The sequence below is a fragment of the Zonotrichia albicollis genome, chromosome 2 (genome assembly GCF_047830755.1).
Source record: "Zonotrichia albicollis isolate bZonAlb1 chromosome 2, bZonAlb1.hap1, whole genome shotgun sequence".
Taxonomy (NCBI): domain Eukaryota; kingdom Metazoa; phylum Chordata; class Aves; order Passeriformes; family Passerellidae; genus Zonotrichia; species Zonotrichia albicollis.
The window spans coordinates 80997794-81020326 of record NC_133820.1 but is presented as its reverse complement, the minus strand read 5'-3'; positions in this window follow the sequence as shown (position 1 = coordinate 81020326).

The following is a 22533-nucleotide window of genomic DNA, read 5'->3' as shown; positions in this document are numbered from 1 at the left end:
TCAGTCTCATGACGTCTCGAGGCTATTCACGAACAGTGGGATCTAAACTGGTACAAAAACTTGAGACAAACATATATTACAAACTATTCCAGATAGGAGGCTTAAATGGAATTTCCTCCAGAGAACGTGCGTGGCGTTTTCTTCTCCAGGCAGCGTGAGCAACCTGGGGTGCTTCTGCAGATTTCTCTGAGACTTTGGGAACATAGGGCTTTACCCATTTGGAAGGAACCCACCTTAAACCAGAGGGGGTGGACACACAGGCGTATCCACGTCCCCAAGTAACCAATTTGTAAGGTCCCACTATTTTCCAAGTTTCAGGGTCTTTTACTAAAACTGGAGGTTTTTCTTTCATCAACCTGTGACTGTTCCCCCCAAAGTGGCGTAGGATGGGTGGGTTCAGGCTGTCAAAAGAACAATTCAGAAAATTGATTGTGAATAGCGCCCTGGATAACCGGATGTGGGGAGGTTCTGCCTTCAGAACCTGTTGTTGCTGGTCCAGGACCCTTTTAATATCACAGTGAGTTCTTTCTACAATGGCTTGACCTGTAGGGGAGTAGGGGATGCCAGTTTTATGCTCTACTCCCCATTGCTGCAGGAAGCTCCCGAATTCCTTGGATTTATAAGCAGGCCCATTATCAGTTTTCAGCTCTTTGGGGATGCCCATGAAAGAAAAAGCCTGTAAGAGGTGCTTAATAGCATCAATAGATGATTCTCCTGTGTGGGCAGAAGCATAGACTGCTCCAGAAAAGGTATCTACACTAACATGAACATATTTCTGCCGTCCAAAAGCCTGTATGTGTGTTACATCTGTTTGCCACAGTTCACAACTGTTCAGTCCCCTTGGGTTTCCTCCCGTACTCACTGTAGGGAGTGCATGTTGTTGGCAATTTGGGCATGTGGTCACAATCGCTTTGGCCTGTTCTCGAGTGATGTTAAACTGGCGAACCAGGCCAGGTGCATTTTGGTGGAAAAGCTGGTGGCTGATTTTTGCCTGTTCAAAAACATTTGGGAGAGTGGCCATCACTGCAGGTGCAGCAAGAGCATCTGCCCTTCTGTTGCCTTCAGCGATAAACTCTGGCAAGTCAGTGTGTGACCTGACATGCATCACATAAAAGGGTTGCTCTCGGTGAGTGACTAACTTTACCAGTTTGGAAAGCAATTCAAAAAGTGCAATGTTAGATACATCTTGCAGTATTGCTTGATCTGCTCTGGATACTACTCCTGCCACGTATGCAGAGTCTGTAATCAGATTAAATGGTTCTGAGAACCTTTCAAAAGCCCTAACAACCGCAGCCAATTCAGCAACCTGAGGTGAACCTTCCACCTCAGCAATGTCCGTCTCCCACTGCTGGGTATGAGGATCTTTCCAAGTTATAACGGACTTGTGGGACCTCCCGGACGCATCTGTAAAGACAGTTAGAGCCCTTTTTAAAGGTCTCCTACTTAGAGCAGTTCTTAATTTTAAAGTAAATTGAACATCTTGTTCAAACAATTTGCAAGCGGGCCGTGCTACCGAAAATTGTCCTGAGTAGGAATCCAGAGCAAACTGCAACACTTCATTTTCTTGAAACAATTGTTCCAGTATTTTCATAGTATTTTGACCTGATTTTAACTCAACTGGAATGTGAATGCACTTAAAATCACATCCTGCTAACTCCCTGATCCGGGTCCTTGCTTTCCGGATCAGTTCTGCTATCAGCTCCTGAGGCTTTGTCAGTGTCTTGGACCTTTTGTGACTGAGGAAAACCCATTCTATGATCAAGAGAGAGTCCCTCTGGTCCCGGTCCTTTTTTGGTGTGTCCTTTGCCTTAGGTGTTTGTTTTTCCTCCCACTGGAAAATAATTCCATGGAGGTGTGGCAACTTACCTAGGATGATAAATTTGAATGGCAGATCAGGCCGGCATCGGTGGGCCTGTCTTGTGGACATTGCAATCTGAACCTTTTCTAGAGCTTTCCGTGCCTCTGGGGTAATAGACCTAGGAGCACCTGGGTCCTCTCCCCCTTTCAGTAAATTGAAAAGAGGGGCAAGGTCTTCATTAGTCAGACCAAGCCATGGTCTTACCCAATTCAAAGACCCACACAACTTGTGGACATCCGCAAGGGTCTTGATCTTTGGATTGATTTCTAGTTTTTGAGGAACAATGGTCTTATTTCCAATTTCTAAGCCCAAATACTTCTAAGGTGGCATCTTTTGAATTTTCTGTTCCTGGAGCTCGAACTCTGCAACAATCAATGCATCGATCGTTAGGTCAAGCGCATGTGTTAGTAAATCATCATTGGGGGCACACACAAGGATATCATCTATATAATGGTAGATGATGGCCTTCTCTGCGGCTGCACGAACTGGGGAAAGCAGGGAAGAGACATACCACTGGCAGATAGCTGGAGATACCTTTAGGCCCTGAGGAAGAACGGTCCAATGGTACCTTTTCATAGGAGCTTCTGAATTGATAGAAGGGACAGAGAATGCCAAACGCGGTGCATCATCAGGGTGCAATGGGATTTGGAAAAAACAATCTTTAATATCAATAACAGCTAATTTCCAATCTTGAGGAAGCATTGTTGGGGATGGCATACCAGGTTGAGGAGAACCCATATCTTCAATTACATTATTAATTTGTCGGAGGTCACAGAGAAGTCGCCACCTCTTTTTGTCAGCTTTTTGGATGACAAACACTGGAGAGTTCCATGGGGACATGGTCTCCACAATGTGGCCCTTTCTTAGTTGCTCTTGTACTAGTTCCTCAAGCACCTTAATTTTTTGTTTACTGAGTGGCCACTGTTTCACATCAACTGGTTCGTCTGTTTTCTACTTAAGTTTTTGGGTGGGGCGCTGTTGTTTAATGACTGCTGCACAAAAATGCTGTGGAGAGTCTGGAATATTAATTGTGACACCCCACTGGGCCATTAAATCTCTCCCTAACAAAGGTTCTGAATAATCTAACACAAATGGACGGATATTTGCCAATTGTCCGTTTGGACCCTCAAATTGAATAATGCTTTTGGATTGCCTTGCCAATTGCAGACCTCCTACACCTCGAAGGTGACCAGCAACATTTTGTAAAGGCCAGTGAGCTGGCCAGTCTTGTACTGGAATCACTGTGCAGTCTGCACCTGTGTCTACAAGCATCTCAATGCGTTTAGACTCTCCACCCTCACTGACATTGCACTACAATTTGGGTTTATCTGTCCCAATAACTTGGACCTGGGCGACTGTGGGCCCTTGTTTATCGACATTTTCAGGTAAAGATGGCACAGGGATAGCTTGAGCAACAATTTGTCCCTTGGGAAGAAACAGGGGTGGGTGGAAACAGTGCAGGCTGAGAACAAATTGCTTGGGATCTGATGTTGTTATTCCCGGAGCAATTTCGATCTCTTGTGGTGTGTTTTTGTCCCCAGTGATGATGTACTTACAACGAATTTGGTTCTAAGTACCTTTCTGTTCAGGATTTACAGAAACAAAATGCCAGTCAGTGTCTTTCAGGTGGAGTGACTCTGTCAGCTGCAACCTGTAAGGCTCATTGACAGAAGATGCGGTTAATACAGAATTACTTAAATCATAACAAAGGTTATTTTGTTTCACTTTCAACAGTGGACTAGCAGACTTGGTCTTTGAAGCACCTGCTTCACTTACACAAATGTTAATATTATTGCGCGCTTGATTTATTTTGCTACCCTTATTCTCTTGGCCTGCTCTTTTTATGTCTGCACGCCTGGCAGGCTGGCGCTTTATTCTTCGTTTTTTTGTTGTTGACCTCCAGGGAGGGCTTGCAGTTCTCCTCCCCTGCTATTTTTAAATTCATCAAATTCCCTTTTCAGGGGGCACTGGTTACTCCAGTGTCCTAGCTTATTACAAAGCAGGCATGGTTTAGTGGGCTCAACCATTGCTGGTCTCTGCTGCTGCCCAGGGTACTGCTGTGCTGAAAGAGAAGGTGCAGGGCTGGCAACAGCAACACGCTGAGGTGGTCTTGGCAGCAGCCTTGGTCTGGAGTCTTCAGCAACACTCATCAGAGGCACTTTCCTGTTACAGACTAGAAGCATATCTTTTAATGTAGGGGAAGGTTCCATAGGAAGGCTCAGGATTGCTGCTCGACACTGTTCATTTGCATTTGTAAACGCTATTTCTTCTAAAATTGCTTCCCTTGCATTTTCTTTTTTAACTTGTATTTCAATGGCTCTAGTTAGCCTTTCTACAAATTTCACAAAAGGCTCTGATGGTAGTTGTTTGATTTTACTATAGGGCTCAAAAGGCCCCTCAGGTTGGAGGGAAAAGAATGCCTTTTCAGCTGCTTCCTTTACTTTCTCGAGTGTTTCTGCAGGAATTGCAGCAGCTTGGACTGAGGGAGAAGACCATTGACCCTCACCACAGAGGTGGTCAAGGGTAATGGGGTTACCATTGTTGTCTTTTGCTGTGTTTGGATCAGCCTGTAAGCTTGGGAGAGCATCTTTTAGCAGTTGTTTCAATGCTGATTCCCATAATTTGAATTCCGTGGATGTCATGAGACATGAAAAAATTTGTTTTAAATCATGTGGAACCACAACAGTCCTACTTAATTCAGAATTTAAAAGGCCACGGAAATATGGACTGTGTGTACCATATTCTTTATGAGATTTACAGATCTCTTTAATCAATTGTCGTCCAAAAGAACTCCAATTAGCAGTTGGGGCTGCTCCAGCTTGAGCTGCAGGCTGAAACGTAACAGGAGCTAGCGACAACATGGCACCATGCATTGGGTCTGCTGTCCCCTGGTCTGTATCCCTTGAATCAGAAGCATTGGGATCACAGCTACAGGTTTGGGGACAGGCAGTGGGTGTGTCCCCACCGTGGGAACCCGGGGAGGGGGCGGGGAAAGGGAGCCGGCAAGGGGCGGGGAAACCGTGGGAACAGGGGGCGGGGTCAAGGGGCTGGCAGGGGGCGGGGATACCGTGGGAACAGGGGGCGGGGTCACCTGGTGACATCACGTCAGCAGCCGCCCCCTGGGAGGAGTAGAGGGGCGGAGCTGAGGGTACTGCAGGAAAGGCGGGGAGAGGGGGAAAGGTGTCACGAGGAACAGGAGGAGAGGGGGATGGGGATGGAATTTTGGAATGCTTAAGAGGATTTTGGGAAGAAGAAGACCAGGTTTGGGAAGATGCCACGTGGCACCCACCATCTTGTGCACCCCCTAGGGACTGGGGGCCATTTTGGACATCACTGCTCTCTGAAAAGCTAACACGTGCTCGGGATTTTTTTGGGGAAAGAGGTTTAGGGGTTTTAGAGGGAGAGGGAGGAACAGGGAGAGCAGAGGCACATGGCTTTACATTTGGCTTTTTCTCCATTTCCTTTTGTTTGAGCAATGCTGTTCGAATTTGTAAACTCCAGAACACAAATTTAGCTGAGGGTAATTTGCCAGATTGTCCTAAGGTTATCAATTCATTCCCAACTTTATCCCAGAATTGAATATTGTGGATTTCTTCAGGGGAAATGTTTGGGAACTGCAGAAAAAGCCATCTTATAAACTGTTTCAATTTTCCTTTAGAGAATTTCACATTACTCTTGATTAAAATGCTAACAATATCATAATACACTCCCCTTTGTACAATGCTAAGTTTGGAACCCATGTTAAAAAGCAAAGTACTTAATCCCGCCTGACCAAAAACAAAGCTAAAATCAGCTACCAATTTCTAAAAAAAACCACAGATAGAAAGCGATAACGAGCAGACAAAAGCTTCACAATGCAGCTGTATATACTGCTTTTAAAATTCCCGGGCAGCGGCGGAAGGGCACGCCCTGCCAAGCCGAGGCAGAAACAAAGCCTCCCCCGCGGTGGAATGCAAACCCCCCCGCGGAGCAGAGAGAGCAGCCACTCCACGTGGCAGCCGAAACCGGGACGCCCCCCCCCCCGCCGCCGTGTGTGCAGAGCACTCCCGACTCCCGCAGGTCCCCCGGCCACGTGGAAAGAGAGCCCCCCCCTCTCCCGCAAAGAGAAAGAGAAAGAAAATCTCTTAACACGTGTCTGAACACGCTGCTGAGCCGGGGGGGGAAGGGTAGAGAGCGATCCCGCTCCGGCGCGAATTCCAAAAAACAGTGAAACACGCAGCAGGAAAGCTAACACTAGAACGCTATGAATTCTCGTCTGTGGGGCTGCGCAGCCAAAATGCAAAGGCAAAAAGGAACAGAACTCGCGGCAGAGTCTGTTTTTGAGCTTCTGGTCTACCGAAAGCAGAGATACTCACGTGAAATGGAAGCTGTAGGCTGGGTACAGGCAGGCAGGTCTCTACCGGAAAAGGACCTCTCTCTGGGTGCAAGAGAGGCTGCCCTTTTCTTCCTCTGGAAAATCTGTTCACCACAATGAAGCAGGGCTTTCCAAAGGCGCCGAACAGTCCACGAAACTTTTTCTGGGAGTATTCCCAAAGTCTCTAGCTGGGAGTCTTGAAGCCAGGCTCCTTTCAGCTGGATGCACGGCTGGCAGAAGCTTCTCTGAGGAACTGCGAGTCCGTTTTCCGGCTCAGGGTCGAGCCACCCACAGGGACGCCAATATATTGGAATATGTATCCCAATATAACCAGTTAGATGGTGCCTAGGCCAGTTCTGACCTTCGCTGCTGGGCCACAGGCAGCTCTGCGGTGTTATACCTCAAAGATACCTTAGCTGGCGGCAGAGTGCAGCGGGGCACAAGACAAGACTCCGTTCTCCTCAGGGGAGAGCTTCTGGCGATGGTGAAGAAAGGAAGGGAGCAGATTCTGCTAGAAGGTAGCCAGATGTTTATTCCATGAGCACAGATATGTCTGCACTGGGCTACTGCTGATAACAGAATCGGGCCGCATGGTCTCATTCACATTTTAAGCTCAGGACAGGGGAAGGGGAGGGGACAGGTGAGTCACCAACCAGGTGAAGGAGCAGGGTCTCCAGGTACTAGGGTCACCTATCACACGACGCCTTGCTGGTGTGTTAGCCTGATTGACAGGGCACACTCAGCGAGGGGCGAGGGGGAAAGGAGAAAGTAAAACAGGATATTGCAACACACCACAACACTTGTGCTGGGGTCCGAGGTCTTCACCAACCACTCATTATGAGGAAGCACTTTTTGCACTTTTTTTTTAAGATCCTACAGCCTTCTACAGGCTGTAGGCCATAACTGCAGCTTGTTGTCAGTTTTCTAGACATGCTAGAACTTTCCCAGCAATGTGCACGTACAGGTATCTTACATTCTTCAAACACTGCCTTACTGTGACCACTCTTGAGCAGGACAGATTTGGCACTCTGGTGTGGGTGGGGCAGGATGGCCCAGCTGGTAACCTGTGGCTGGGTCTGGTCCACAGAGTGATTCACATTTTATGGCACTGTCCTGTAGCCTGCTGCTCTGACCACCATGTTCTTGTACTCTGCTCAGGAAGGCAACAGAGTTCTCCAGGTACATGATGTGCTCCTGGGTTCAAGTTTCTAAACCAAGTTGCTGAACACTTCAGAAGACCAAGGCAGACAAAAAAGACTTTAAAATGCTGTCATTTAATAAAACCATGACATCTCTTTGGACTTGTCAGCCCTCCTATGTGCTGTCATTTAGCTGTGCAGGCAGTGAAAAGGCACCACACACCTCTCCCCTTTTCTTACTATCTGTAAGAAAAATCTACCATAATGAAAAGTAAAACCTTCAGAAATTACTTTTTACCTTAGTGTTCAGTATCCTAAACCTTCATGAAATCGTGACAATCCAAGGATGTCCTGATTGTGGGAGGTAGTCTCTGGAAGGAATTTTAAAGTACAATGTGGGAAGTAGCCAGACACATCAATATCTATATGATACCCATTAGTAGATATCTTCACCTTCAGTGTTGCTATAAAACTTTGCATCTTGTGTAGCCATGCTAGACGAGTGCTTTGGAAAAAAGTGGGAGTCAAATCCTAAAACCCAGTAAAACCTGAAAGGACACACTGATGAGGAATTAGGGTAACTAGACCTTCTTCAGAAATCACTCCAGAAGTTGCTTATACTATTTTTGCTCTTGGGTGAGTGGGATGAGGGCAAGCATTTGTTGCCCTTTTGCCTTTTCATGATCTTCATTTCCCAAAGTTTGTGTAACTCATACACCAGATTGCCCTGAAGAAACACATCAATGGTGAAACCAAGGGAGTCAAGAAATGGCTCTCATTTGAAGCTATCGGGGAAAAGAATAATGACAAATCCCCAGAAAGCTCACATTTTTCCCACATAAATGGGGAACATGCAGCAGGAGAGAAACATGTCAAGTTAGCAAAACCAAAACTGGTGGATTTGGTAAGTTTTAGTTGGAGCTGCGAGTAAAATGGCAAAGCAATTCAAGCAAACTGGAATTTTTTTTTCTTAATTGAACTGTAATAAGTATCATAATTGCTAACAGGTGTTCACAGGACCAGAGTGGATCTTGCCAAAGATGCAGGAAGCTTCTTCCTGGAAAGCACATACAGCAGGTAGCACATCCTACAAATGTGGCCCCACTGATCTTGAGGAACTAGCATAGATACAGCATGAAAGGTTCATATTTGCTGTAGTCAAATAATCAACACATGCAGTAACCAGGTGCACACATCTTTGATGTGTATTTTATATGATTACATAGATACAAATACATTTATATTTATATATTTATACCTGTGCATATGCAAATAAAACAGATTTCATATTATGTAGTATAAATTGTGTGGCATACAGAAAGCTTTTAATTAGTTTTATCTGAAAAATTTTCAATGAAATAAAGAATTTTTGAAAAAACCATATCACTGAACAAAATATGACCCACTGTCTAAAAAACTACAAAGACACCATTTGTAATGTGTTTTTTCACTTTAATCTCATATTTTTGAATTTTAAGGGAGTTTTAATATGTTTGGAGACAATTTACATTTGTACATGCTATAATATGAGTAATGTAAGCTATGTGTGTCACCCATGCAAACTGTGAATGTCTGCCTAACCACTGGACTTGTCTGTTGCATTTTTAATCTTTATATTCATTAGCATGAATAATAAAGATTGCTGAGCACTGATGGAAATATTTTTATTGTTTTCTGATGTGGATATCAGTTTATATTTATAAAAGTTTGAAATGTTGACAAATCATGCAATACTCACACTGAATGGCTAAACTATGATATGTAATGAAAATATGTATAAACATTTATTAAGTGGTATTCATGAATTCAAGAAAGAATTGGTTAGGAATATTTTTATAATTTTGTCTTTTTAATAATTTATAATTTATATAATTCATAGTATCTAATTTTGTAGCTTTTTTAGTGATTAAATGACAACAAAAAATATATTTTTCCAAAAAATTCAGAACTTAATGTTTTTATAGGAGATGGAAACAGATTGTGAAATGACCCATGACATTAATGCTCTGCATTGAGCTCCTCCACATAGGTTATAATGATACTTCCTGTCAATCTAACTACTAAAATTCTCTTGTTAAGTTTGTTTGCCCAAATTTTATGTTAAAGAACAAATAGACATAGACTAGTGCAAGCTTCTTGATATTTTCAACTCATTATTTAGTATCTTGGAAGCATTTGATCTTTATGACAGTGTGCATACTGAAGTTGAAATATATGACTTACAAATGTCTTCAGAGGAAAAACAATATGTCACAAATAGGTGAGGCCATTTAATATTTGTTTACATATTCACTCAGTTTATGAAAGAATTCAACAAATGATTTTTAGTTGACTGAAAAAAGAATAAATTGAATATTGTAATAATGTGCAAGTCAAATGCCTTTAAATTACTCTATTAACATATCCATGCATACATGCATTTTTACTTCTGTGTGTGTGCAAATACCTACACAAATACACATAAATTACATAAGTTACAATACAAAAGAGGCTGAAAAAACTAGAGAAGGTATAGCTGGGGGTAAAAATACCAGAAATATACAGCATGTGTGATTTGCTGAGACTTCTACTGTGCTTTTGCCTGAACTGAAGAGCTTACAGCTTCCAGCTAGAAGTAACCAAATTTTCCAGCTCTTCAAGGTTTGACCATCCTTACTCCAGACTTCCCAATGAGTTGCAAAACCTGCAGTAGAATGACATTTCATGGCACTCTTACAACAGAGCAGGAATGCCAGCTACAGTGTCTTGGCCAAATGCCAAATTAAATAATTACAGTCGGTTTCCTCTGTTCCTCTCGCTTCCTGCCAATTGCAGCCTAGGTTAGCAGAGCATCCTGCCCCACTCCTCAGTTTCACACTCTGCATGGAGGCATCTGCTGGAAGTGACCACATTTCCATGCTAGGAAGTGGGAGCCTCCCAAATCTGTTGACAGTTTGTAGAGTATTAGGGAGTGTTTCAGAAGAAAAGTGAAATTTAAATGTAAAATCAATATCTAAGGGTTTCTTTAAGCATATGTCAACTCAAGGTTAAGTGGATCAAAATCACCTCTTTTTTTACTGACTTTGTTAAGTTTTATAAACATATCTTAAAAAGGCTTTTAAAACTTTTTGTATCATCTATTTGAATAGTTGGAGAGATTTATTATGATCTGGAATTCCTTAAATAGTGCTCAAATATTTGAAAAGGCATTAAGCTTGTCTACAAGGCTGAGTGCAGAAAGCCATGAGCTGCAGAGATCAGTGTTCTCCAATCTCAGATTTGAAGAAGTTGCAGTACTTCCAGAGCAAACCAGAACAACTTCTGTTCAGCTCAGATCTTAGCTAGACTGAGCTGGTGTCAGTCTGCTGTTGAGCAGGTGGATCCCAAGTGAGGGTAAACAAATTAAAAAGGCAAGACTACGTGTTTGAACCATCAGACTGTACAGGTATAACAAGTTTATCATCATTTATTGCCTGTATTTAAAAAAAAAAAAAAAAAGTTGCTTGCTTATACTCAGAAATTTCATAGACTGATTTGGGTGGAAGGACAGAGTACTAGGAAGGAACAGAAACTACTAGACCTGGTAGCTCAAAGCCCCATCCAGCCTGGCCTAGAACTCTTTGAGGGATGGAACATCCACAATTTCTCTCAGCAAAATGTTCTAGTGCCTCACCAGCCTCACTGAAAAGGAATTTCTTGCTAATATCCATCCTAAACATGTAGTTTCGGTTTAAAGCTGTACCCCCTGCTTCTATCACTATGTGCCCTTGTAAATAGTCCCTCTCCAGGGCCTCTCCAATATATTTGATTGCATTTGTTGGAAACAATCACAAAGAACTGGCAATATTTGCTTTAATGTATCCAATTACTTAAATGCACTTTTGGAGGATTTGACAGATAAGAGGGTGAGAGAAATGGGACTCCATGCCCTGGAGGAAAGAGGGCTCAGGAGGATATAGCTGATGTGTATAAATACCTGCAGTCTTCAGTGAATGTTTGGAAAGATTCTCTTATAACACACCAAAACTGACTTCATTGTTGAGAGAGCTGGATAGTTGAAATCAATGGACATTTGGAAGACAAAGATGTGTTGAACTTTCTTTAGTTTAGTTTCATTCAGTTCAGTGTGGACAAGTGCATATCAGGTGTAGTGCTAATACTAGGCAAGTATGTTTACTTTTTAGTTTAAATATTCGAAGTCTGCATATCTTCTTTTTGTGGACAATCTGGGGTTTGTCTACACTTTAATATTCTTCGACAGGGGTTAAGTTATGATGGTGCCTCTCACTGCATTATTATTTCATTGTATAGGAAATACAATGAAAAGCCCTGATCTCTGAAAAATTTCTTTTTCTGAATAGATTTTTTCTAGAACTTGATTAAATAAGATGGACCTACTCCATCTTTTGGAGGATGAGAAGCAAAGGCATATGTTATTTGTAAGGTGACACTGGTGATAGTGTATACACTCTCCTCCATTTTGTCCCATAAACAATTGTATGCATTTCAAGTGACGTTGAAGTAGAAATTCTGTTGTCCAGAAACCTTTGATTTTGTTGCACTTCTTGAAAAGCAGGAAGGAAGTTGTGAAACACATATCACATATATACAGACGTCAAGTACAGTTAATGAAGAGAAGCAGATGCATTCCTTAATAGCAATTAAACAGGAGGAGAGAACATACTGTCTGCTTTGATTAGGAATTTTCTCTTCAAGGCTCCTTTCTTGACAAGGATTGCCAGCTCATTCACCTCATTTCTATCAATATATTTTTACATTACTCCTGAAAATATACACCACATTTAAAAAACGCCACCAGACTTCTATGTAAAACAGGATTATAGATTTGCAGCTGCAACAATAGGGTAAGTACTTAAAATGGTTACATTTTGCTGTAACAGGCACAGGATAGACACTGACAAACTACTGCACAATATTTAAAAGATATTAAAATAGAAGTTATCTCACAAAATACTTATCATACATATGATTCTCCTTTCAGCATATTCCAAAATGAGATTTTGGAAAACTGACTTGGTGAATCAGAGACCACTAAGGCAAACTGCCTTAGTGTTCTCTGATTCATCAAGTCAGTTTTGAATTCTAGTACCATCTCCCAGATTGCTTCCAGAGTCTATTTCATACTCAATTTCTTAAGTGTACACTGTGCATAAACAGCCCAAACCTGCAAAAGTGCTGAAGAGAATCACATGCACAAATAATCCGTGCAAAGTCTTGCTTGAAATGATCCACTTGCTTGACAGAGATAGCTCCTACTTGAGAATGTTTTTAGAACATTATGAGTTCAGAACAACCTTAGAGTGATTATCTTTTAGATAAATCTTGTTCAGAGTGTTCACGAGGATATTACATGAGACAAGGTCAAGGAAAGTTGAAGTCCAGCCTCTAAGCTAGTACTTATTTCTGTCTCGTGTAAATCAAACACATCATGGCTTGAACCACCCTTGAATACACAGATCTCTTTAGCAGACCCTTCTTTCTGTTCCTGTTCATTCTGTATCCAAGAGATTCTGTGGTGCCTTCTGCTGAAGCTACCTTCCCACTCTGAGTTTAGACAACATGGATTGATAGACACAGTAAGGAAAGACTGGAAACAATCCTACAGCCACTGTGACTATCCCAGCAAGACACCTCTTTTAATGTAGGGGGACAGAACATAGAATGTAATCTTACCCCCTAAAGTGTTGCAGCTGAGCTAATTACTAAGGATTAGGAGCAGGCCTGATGTTTACAGCCCACATCTGTTATAAAACAGTGTGGTGGTTGGTTGTGGGAACTGGAGTCAGTTGGCTGTGAGGACAAGGAAGGGTTAGTGCCTAGAGGAGATACCTACAAGAAACATCAGGGAGGTACAAAACTCTAGCAATATGGACCCTTTGTAATATAGTGACAGCATTTTAAAGAGCTATTTTCTGGGATATCTGTTTTTCCGAAGCAGAAGTGAAATTGGTGTCCCTGTTGTGGCTACTACTTTGAGCACAGCTAGAGATCTCAGCTAGAGGCTCTGGGCCTGAAGAAATGTTTGTGTGCAAGGGGGCAGGATTCTCAGTGCTGAACTGAACAGTATTCAGAGGAGCTGTGGGAAGGGAACTCAAAAATCTATTTTCAGGTCTGCCACGTGAGCAGCTCACTCAGCTCGTGAAACTATATCTGAAATACCTTCTTGAACAAAAAAGACAGAAGCAGAGGGAATTCTTTCTGGTGCAGCTTGGTGCTCTGTAGATTATATTCTGTACTCATAGTCCTCAGGTTTTAAAAAGCACAATCATGGCACGTGATCCTTAAAATAGCACAAAACCTAGTCTGGGATGACGCGGGTTTTCTCAGCAGCCTTGTGGTGTTACGTGTCTGTCAGATATGCACTGGCCATGACATGGATTCCATAGGTTCACACATCAATATCCCCATCAGATACTGGGCACTTAAAAAAGGAGATAGATTTTGTTTCTTGCAAAATTAATCTACTTTGAAACCACTGAAATGTCCTAAGGACCAAACCAAATCCCAGCAAGTGAAAACATTTAAGGACTTATTTACAAACTACTGTAGACAGGAGACAGAAGCATTTACTTTAGGAGGAATAATTCAGGAGACATCTAAAATTTAAATGCAGATTATTTCCTTGATCTACCATGATTTAACCTACCTATGTGTTCACTACTTTTACACCCATCCTCAGCCTTCTCACCTAATTTTTGTGTAATTCCTGTTTATTTTTCAAGTTATTAAAGTGTTTCTGTGCTTGCATTTAGTGAGAAGGCTGGAATTTTAATTTTGAGCTTTCATCATATATTTGTGTATGAGCATTGCTTAGGGAAACCATTTTAGAAAGGTTTCTAAAAGGTAGGAAACCCTTGTTAAAGCAAAGTATATAATATACACCTCTAGCCCACACAGGTATCATGGAATCAGAGAACATCTCTGGAAAATTCCAAGGATGAGACCCAGTAATACAAATAATTATTTGCATGTTGCAAATGTTTATCTGGAGTAAATAAAGAGTAAGAGAGGTTCTGGTGCAATGACTCACCTACTGACTGATATGATAAACAGTTGCAAACAACTGTGAAAAGGTCTCAATTTGATTTTTGTCATTTCACAGTTTTTCACAGAAGAGTTATTCATTTCCTCATCATCTATTTCCTCTTCTCAGTATGAATAATGCCACAATAAATCCTCTGTTCTATGTTTCTCATTAAATGATGCAAGTAGGAACATCAGAGCCAAAAAACAGCAAAGAAAACCAGGAATAATGTGTCATAATGTGGCTAATATGCAGAGAGAACCAGACACCCCGTCATGTCTCAGCTATATCTAGAGACATAAAAGAGTTTAAAATACCACAATACAAGTTACAATAATGACTCTACCTTCATTAAAGAGACAAGCACTTTATTGTGACCATTTTTTTTAGTACATTAAAACCTTGCTTAGGGTCTATATTGAACTATACATACATCAAAGAGCTGCACAACCCTGGACTGTGTAGAGCCAGCTCCACGAAGGGAAGCAGCAGAGTCACATTATTGACTGGCCCTTGTGCTGACAAGGTTAATTAGCCAGGGCTCATCACCAGAATAGCACTGCTGTGCTGCTTATCAGATCTCAGGTAGCATCATCCCCGTGTCATGACATACAGATAAACAGCTCTCTCAGAGCACATGTCCATACAGCCACAGATAAAGAGCAGCAGGGCTCTAATGCCCAGTCTGATCCCATCAGTGACAGAGTCCACAGAGTCTCACAGGGTTATTTTTGCTTCAGAATAAGTAAACTTGCCTTTTGAGACATGCCCAATCTAGATTTTAAAACTGCCAGTGATACCACACTTTTTCAGTGAGTGAATATAGCCATTAATTTAATGGATTGCTAAGGAAAAAAAGTGCCCTATTTTGTGTTGAAGTTTTAACTTCACCTTTTTGACAGAGCTTGTCAGACCTCTGATTGCTGGACTGAGCAGCTCTTTGCTATTTGTCCTGTTTTGTGTACTGTGACCAGTTATCCTTAAGTCATCACGCTGATAAACTGAGTAGATTGCACTGCTGGAGATTTTCCAGGTCCTTAATATTCCCATGGCTTTCTGTTGACCCTTCTCCAAATTATTCACATCCATCATGAGTTCTGAGCACTAGAACTGGACGCTCTATTCCAGTAGCAATTGCTTCTCTGCCAAGTGTGGCAACCCTGTAACCTTCCATTTCTGTCTGGATATACCTAAGGATAGTATTAGCTAACTTTTTTTTCCATGTGGTCTAAATAACATGTCCTCTTCATAATCTCTATTTCACAGGAAATTCCTCTCTCATTTTTATGGCTTACTTTTCTATTCCTAATATGTATTCCTAAATGATATGCCCTCTATTTGGCTGTACAGAACTGTCTCTTTTTTTTTTTCCTGTTCTTACTTACAGTGTCCCTGAGTACTCTTTGTTCCTGATCCATCTTTTCTTAATTTTTCACTCCTGTTATCCTGTGTCATCACAAATTTTTTCCAGACAAAATGTGATGTCCTTTTGCTCAGTTATTGGTAAAAATGCTCAATTACATAGAGCAAAAATTGTCCCCCTGGGACCTCTTGGAATACAGAGTTAACCAAACAAGATACAAATACACTCATATTTACAATTATATTTGGAGATAAACAGTTTTGCATCAGTGTAATGTGTGTGCTGCATTGACCTGTTTTTCTGTGGTATATTAGTGAAAACCTCACACAGTACCAAATCAAACCTCTACCAGAAGTTTCTCAGTTCTCGAACCAAACTTGGGTCTCCATTCAGAATATTCAGTACCTTTGCCAAGATATATTTCTCTCAATTTAATTGACTGAAATTAATTAAAATAAAATATATTAATAGTTTTAATCTGTGTATGTATACTGCTCCATTATTTGTCCTAATACTGTTCTCTGACTGCCAGACATGCATTATTCAGGTCTGGGCTTTTATCCATTTTCTGTTTTAAAATAATGGCACGGTGTTATCTTCTCTGCAGTCCTCTGGAAATTCCAAGGCTTCTTGAAAAGCAACCATAGGTTCTTTACATTAATCTCAGCATTAATCTTGACAAGGGTTTGGTTGCACAATTATTGGAACTGCTAACTTAAAATCATGTGATGCCTTGCACCTGCTAGCTATGCTTAGTGCCACTGGAGAATATCAGCATCATCCAACAGGAAGACATAATTTATTTTTCTCCCCAGTCCATAATAAAGAACTGAAGCACTTATGGAATGCCTCTGCCTTCTCTACGGCAGACATTGCAATTCTATTAAGGTCATACTGCTTTTATTATTGTTAGTATTGGTTTTGTTTGGATCTACTCAGAAAATACTTTAACCCAGATGATTACTCTTCCATTCCATAATATTTTTTCATTAATTTTCTTTATTTGCTGGCTTTTATGCTGTTCACTGACATCACTCATAAATATATCTCTAATATCACTCATAAATATGTCTTCTTTTTTATTATTTTTTCTGTGTCCGGTTTTCGGCTGTTTGAAGGGCCTGGAAAGGCCCGGAGTGGCCTTGGGGCAGCCCGCGTATCAAAGAACGAGAAGAGGCTTCAGTTCTTCTTTCGGTTTTTATGTTTATTAATTGTTTATCTAAAAGATTTTCTTTCGGCCCGACAGAGGTCTGCTCAGCAGTCAGCCATGAGCACACTGTGCTGCCCTCCGGACAGCCACCTATCTTTATACCCATGGTTACGTGTACAATATTTATCATTTTTCCCCAATACCATTTATTCTTATTGCCCGGTGCACTTTTAGTAATGACCAATCCTAAAGTGCCACCATCACCATAGAAGATGGAGGAGAAGAAGAAGAAGAAGAAGGACAGGACACGCCCCAATTCCTCCATCTTACTTCTCTAAACCCCCCTGTACATAAATGCTAAACCCTGTGTCTCACCCTCTAATTAATTAATCCCTTCACCATTCACCCCGGTGAAGTCCTCCTATCCTCATACAGGTGTCGTCTCCTGTGTAGGATCAAAGTCCAGCCACCAGACACTTCTGGCAACATTCCAGGACTCCCGAGCCCCCCAAGGGTGGTCTGGGTGACTCGGCACCTCAGTCCTGAGGTGCTGAGATCCCACAGTTCTGCTCTGATTTCTCGTACATCAGAACTGCTTATTTTCTTAGATACAGCACTGTTTTCTTTGGGATACTGTAGCTTTTTCAACCTCTAGTAACATATTTAGAAGCAAGTGCTAGTTATTCATATTTCTTTTCACTTTTTTTCTTCTAACTGGATATGTATGTCATATTGAGTGATAAGGATTAGTTCTGTGCATACAACTAAGAGATGCAGACTGAATTGCAAAGGCTGCCACTCCCAGACTAATCAGGCATCCTGCTACTTCAGCTATCTGGCAATGGACCAGCACAGGTTTAGCAAGAGAAAACAGCCTCAGAAGGGTCTAGTTACCACTGCTTTCTACAGAAAGCAGTAAGAGTCTGCCCATCACCACACAGCAGTACCACCTTCATGTCAGCAGAAAAGGACATATAGGAAAGGTTTGCTGACACTGAAGAATTAAACTTCTGTAGCATTCAACAGCTACATCTTTGTAACAGCACATACAAGACCAGTGTCAGATATGGAAAAAAAAATGTATTAAAAGTTTGTTGCAGTCCTTGCTAGTCTTTTTAATAATATATACTATTTGTGCATGCTTAAAATGTGTTTTTTGTTCTTTTTTTTAATATTTATTGCCTACTTAGAGGCAATTAGAGGAAGCCACAAAATAAAATGATAAATCCCTCATTCAGTATTTGGTTTGGTTTCTTCTCTGGCTGTGGTAAGTAGAAGCTTTAGCGTGCGTGTTACAACTTACCCTGTTGTCTGATCCCAGGAAAGGGCAGAGTATCATTCCATTCTTTTTCTTGGCTCCACACATCTAGGCTGCCAGCACGAACACTTCCTGTAGCACCTCTGCAAAAATGAATCCAACGGTTACAAATCCCAGCTGTTCTTCTGATGTGTGGCTCTGCTGTTTTTCCCGTTAGCCTTCCATGCCAACTTGCTTTCTCAGCACCAGCTTCATGGCAGAGCAGCATGGTGACGGAGGCCAGGTGGAAATAATGTCCCCTAACCCAAAACCACAGCTTTTGTTAAACATGGAATGTTTTATTTTGGCAAGAAGGATATGCCTATACAGAAACTCCGGGATCCTTAGAACAGAATACCTCCAGTGAAAACTGCTACTGTGTACTATGATGCTTTGGCAATCAGCTGGTAAGAAAATTAAGAAACTGAAACATAAGCACTTACTTATCACTAAATAATAAATTTAGCAAACTAAAGCCCTTCATGTTTTCTCAGAGATTAAATATGTCAATTAAATTATTTCATGTATTTAAAAAATAAAATGCAACGTTTCAGACAAGTTATGTAATATATTGTCCTTTACCTTTTTATAAGTCTTCTGCCCTATGTGCCAATACCCCCAGAGATCCCTTCCACTTTTTCAGCATTCAGACACCCACTGCTTTCCCTTTGACAACACATCCAGCCATTCTATTATAGAAGGCAATCAGATTTGGTTAGATATGATTTACCCTTGGTAAATTGCATTCTTTTCCTCCGTGTGCCTGGAAATGGTCTCCAAGAGGATTTGCTCTATAACTTCTCCACAGAGTAAACTGAAACTGACTGTCCTGTGGTCTCCCAGGTCCTCTTCCTTGCACTTTCTGAAGCTGTACATCGCATTTGTCTTTCTCACATCTTCAAGAACCTCCTGCACTCTCTACTTCTCAAAGACCATGCTGAAGAGTATCCCAATGCCATAAACCAGTTCCCTCATCAATCTTCAAGTCATTCTGTCCAGCCCCATGCACAGAATTCGCATGTCCAATTTGTTTTAGCAGTCTCTAACTCTAATCCACCCTACCACAGGTAACAGTTCTCTCCCCCCAGACTCTGCCACAGAGATTTGGGAAGCTTCAAAACAGACCTAGCCAGTAAGAACCAAGTCACTCTGTCGATATCTTTATCCTTCATCATTAAGTCATCCATCCTATTTAGTGGTGGATTTGTATTTTTGTTGGTTTTCCTTTTGCTCCCAGTGTAGAAGTCCTTCTCATTGCCTTTCCTATCACTCACCAGTTTAAACTCCAGTCCAGCCTGGTTTTTCATGACTTCACCCCTTCAAACTCAAGCTACAATTCCCATACACCTTAGCTGATCCCCACTTCCATTTTCTGAGTATTCCCATTTTGTGTTTGAGCTCAGCCAGGAGCTCGAGTTCCCTGTTCAGCCGAGCTGGCTGCCTGCCACACCTGCTGTTTCCTGCACCTCCGGATGGTCCCTCTTGTGCTTTGAGGAGTTGTCCCTGGAGATCACCACCCTGCCCTGCTCCTTTGAGAGAGGTCTTGCTACGGAAGTCACTGCCAAAGAGTTCAGGTTTTCTACAATTCTGCCAGAAGAACAGTTTATATAAGGGTTTCCTAATCCACTTCAGACAAAGCAAACCAGGTAAACTGCTTAAACTAAAGAAATGAACCCAATCATTTTTTCCCAAAATGAATTCACAAATTGCTTTAGGGATGGATATAGGGCAGTAAATGGCATAGAGGTGGTAACAAACAGCTGGAGGGAAACAGACCACTGGAACTTGGTGTATCTATCTCTTCAGCCCAGGAAATACTTAGATCAAATTCAAATGGGCAATACTTGGAGAAAAATTAGGAAAGGTTGATCCAGCACCAATCAAACTGAGTGTTTTTTCAAGTTAGGTGGCAGAACTCCCACCTCCCAGCACACAACTTTATATTCATGTATATATTATATAGAGATATGTAATTGTTGAACAAATAATTTTAAATTCTTTTTTATATTTTAAATACCTTATATACCTCTAGAACCTGGGATGTTTTGATACTTTCTTTCATTGTCTTTTTACTCTTTCATTACTTTTACTGTTTCATTTTCTCTTAAACACTTCAGTTCTTCACATGTGAGAATGAAAGGTTCTTAAAGTATTCCAGACATGGGGTTTCAGCCAGATAAGTTGCAAGAGTCAAGATCATCTCAGAAAAGGGTAATATGTTGAAGTTGCAGCTTCATGATGTAGTTTATGGGAGAAATCCTTAATTTTCAGAGAGACAAAAAAAGGTAGAAGCACTTTAAAGTTTTTTTTAATGGATAAAGCCCTGAAAACGTCTGAAAAATAAAAACTACTCTTGTAGCTACTAGCTGCTCTTGAACTAGTTGTATCCCTTCCTTGCAGTCCCACTGGATATCTGTACTCCTGGAGCCAAGTGCACAAGCACTCCAGCAGTGATTGTGGTGATTTCTAGTTGTCCTCACCTTGCCAGCAGGCTTGGAAAGGCTGAAGAATTGCAGAGCTGGAAGAAACTCTCCACATGGGCATTGTCACTGTGCAAAATCACAGCTCCTGGCCTTTAATGTGCCACTTCCCTGTTGCTACAAATTCTTTGCTGAACGGCGTGTCCAACTGATCACAGACACCAATTTTGTGGTTGATATTCACTTGGGAAATGGTTTCTCCCACACTCTCATCAGACACGATATAGAGCCTTTGCTAAGCCCTTGCTGTGCACCTCCATCAGGGCTCTCATTTCATTGGGACCACGAGGGCTAGCACAGCAAGCAGAACTTGGGGAGGCTTAATGACTCGTCCCCTGGTTGTGGGATACACCAGAGGCCACCTCAGCACATGGGTCCTGTGTGATACCTCTGCCAAAATCTCAAGAGATGGACAGCATCCATCCATCTGTTCCCAACTAAACAACCAAATTTTGCTAGTTGCAAATATAGGTTGAATTTGCATGTACATTTACATTTACATTTCAATCACATTGCTGGCAAATTACCAAACTAATAGGAGAAAATATTATTCAGATCCAGCCTTGTATTTATTGAAACACTTTTATAAAAATTCAGTCACAAATACATTTAAAACATCAGTGCTTTGGAAAACCAAAAAAGCAGCAAGTTTCCTCTTTTTTTCAAATACATACACCTTTTTTCCCAGTTATTTCCTGGCTAAAAATTCTAGTGTTCCTTCCACCACTTGTTTTTTTTCATAATGATTTTGCCATTGTTAAATCTCCTCCCCTTTACTGGAAATAACATTTCATTTTACCCTCTCTTCAAACATCCTACTCTGCAGATGAGCAGGATACAGAAAAAGGCACACCTACTTACTGAATCTAAACATGCCTGAGTTATCATGACATCTTCAAAGTGCTCCTCTTCCTTCCACTCTTCCCCCCACCCTTGTTGCCACATACATATTACAATTGCTTTTGATGTCAATGTGTCTGGATTCCTGGTTCTAGTGACAACCATCATTTAGGATACTTAAAAGGAAAATTGAAAGAGGAAGAACGAGTCAGACTAGGTCTCTGCATTGTTGCAGGAAGCCTTCAAAACATAACTCATATTAGACACAGGAATAATTGGATTAAAATCAGGTGGATTTAACCCATTTGCTTTAAGAAGCTGTGAAAATATGTTGCAAGCCCAAGGTCTAAGGGCCAAAGCTAGATCCATGGTTTTGTAACCATAGCATAACTTGGTACATTGAAGCGTGCTAGGAACCAGGAGCCCAAGAGCAGATTATTGGTGTCAGCCATGCTAAGGCCCCAGTAGAGGTCTTCAGTTTCCTAAACACCAGTGGCCAGAACAGCGGGAGATGTCCTGCCTGCTCTCCCCAGTGTCCTTTTGTGCGGCATAGTCAATGTGCTCAGTGTAATGGGTGGTGAGACACCTCCCTGAGGTCTCTGGGTCATCTCCGACAGATCCCCTCCCCACCCACCCTTCCTCCCCCGCAGTTACTGACCCAAAAATCAGCTTTACAGTCGGGCAGTGACATTTTGGATACAGTCCCACATCTACACCAGTGAATGTCCTGTGACAGCCTGCATCTAAGCAAGCACAAGATTGCTCCTATTTTGGCGCAGCTGAGCAGCTCAGCATATATCTCATGTTTACACATAACTGGGATTTTAAATTATGCCTGTTTTCCTAGAAACCCAGTCTGGCAGGTAGACTCTGTGCGCACATAACACACTTCTAAGACAAAAATTCCATGAAGAATACACCAGCCATGACCATCTTCCTTCTAAAATTGAAAACCATGGCATTTGCTATGCAAAAAATGGTACTTATTATTAAAAAAAAAATTAAATTATTCACTGTCTTATTTTTTC